Source organism: Artemia sp. Qi Xiang Cuo, chromosome 12 (assembly GCF_049724085.1).
Source record: "Artemia sp. Qi Xiang Cuo chromosome 12, ASM4972408v1, whole genome shotgun sequence".
Lineage (NCBI taxonomy): Eukaryota > Metazoa > Arthropoda > Branchiopoda > Anostraca > Artemiidae > Artemia > Artemia sp. Qi Xiang Cuo.
Genome location: NC_142805.1, coordinates 38,493,371 through 38,495,128, shown reverse-complemented (window position 1 = coordinate 38,495,128; position 1,758 = coordinate 38,493,371). Strand labels below are relative to the sequence as shown.

The following is a 1,758-nucleotide window of genomic DNA, read 5'->3' as shown; positions in this document are numbered from 1 at the left end:
ATATATATATATATATATATATATATATATATATATATATATATATATATATATATATATATATATATATATATATATATATATATATATATATATATATATATATATATATATATATATATATATATATATATATATATATATATATATATATATATATATATATATATATATATATATATATATATAGTGCTTTAATTTTTTATTTTAAGGGGCGGATCTTCGGAAATGACATCCATAACGAAGTCCAAAATATTAAAGAAAATTGTATCCTTTTCTGATAGTCTTTTTTTAAATTCCTAAATTACCCGGCCCTAATTACCCGAAAAAAACCCAACGGACCCCATATCCCCCCAATCCATACACTTTTTCCCGACCCTGTGGCAATAATATAAAAATCCTTTATTATTCCAAGAAATTCCAAGAAATAATTACTTTATCATCAAATCATTAAGAATATCAATTGAACACTATCTCATTATTTACTCCTTAAAATTAGCTAGGTACATTTAAGTGTACACCATTAGTCCCCTAGCTCATTTCATCTTTGTTTTCAACTCCTGTAGAAATTCAAAATAAGAAACTCCCATTTGTTCCCATCTTCAACAAGCCGATTGAAGAAGCTGGTCTTCTCGGGTGCGTCATCCCTAAGAACTTGTACAGCTGCTGGATAACTCTTTTCGTGTTGCGTGTCTAAGGTGGGAAGTTCGTACATCGTTTCAACTTGTCTAGGATCGTAAACACTAAAGACAGCCCTACAATATTGGGGTGGCGATGTCCTACCAACTAAGATGAAAATATAACTACCAGCATCAATATAGTATATGCCAGTCGTGTCCACTTTTTCTGAGGACAGCTGCAATCGTGGAGGGTCAATCTCTTCATCGAGTGTGTGGACAGGATAAAGATCTGGGTAAATGTGCTGAATCAACGCAGGAAGAGGAAGAGTTTTCATATCGGACAAGTCGAACGCTCTTTCGTCAAGTCCTGATGCCTGATTACAAAAGGCAACTGTTTTTAATAGAGTCAATATATACACAGGGAGTAGGCTTAAGGTGGGAAGAGCCAAAAGTCGGCCACTCCAGACGTTTTGCAGTGCCTTATAGGCAGACAGTGGATCAACTGCTGCGTTCACAAAGGCCTCTCTTGCATCATTTATAGATGCAGTCATTGATCTGTCTACAGCTATTTTTGCAAGAAGGCCAATAATACACTGTTGATCAGCGCTACTAACCACTTCGCTGACTTGTGCCGTAAGAGGCAGACTTAATGTGTGTACCCGTATTCTCCTCTCTCCCTTTGAAGAGGTGTATAAGACAGCTGCTTGGAAGCACACATTATTTTGATCAGCCATTGAATCACTAATGGAAAGATGTAGGCCAAACCCAGCATCTGGATTGATGTTGGCTAATTCAATTAGGTCAGTTGATCGAACAGACATGTTCCCGGGAAAAGTGTGAATAGAGAGACCCGTGGTGCATCTGATTCTCATCTCAGCTCCAAAACCAATATTTCTGGTAAGATACCTTCTAAGAATTGATTCAAACCTTCTTAATTCTAACTCATTCTTGTCAGCACTAACAACTTATAAGCACACTTCTCGAGTGTGTACTGGCTAACACGGAAGTACCAAAGTTTTTTTTTAAATTGATTAAAAAATAAAAGCCAGATATAGTTGAGTTAAATAAAGGGTAATTATGTATTATACGAAAAACACTCGAGAATTTTGATCGCAAGGATCAGATAAACACTCTTGAA

At 35.0% G+C, this 1,758-nt stretch overlaps 1 pseudogene; it reads right to left on the bottom strand.

The window, feature by feature from the left end:
- Positions 1-553: 553 nt before the first annotated feature.
- On the bottom strand, positions 554-1,441 carry LOC148946093 (protein transport protein Sec24A pseudogene; annotated as a pseudogene).
- Between the last annotated feature and the right edge of the window lie 317 nt (positions 1,442-1,758).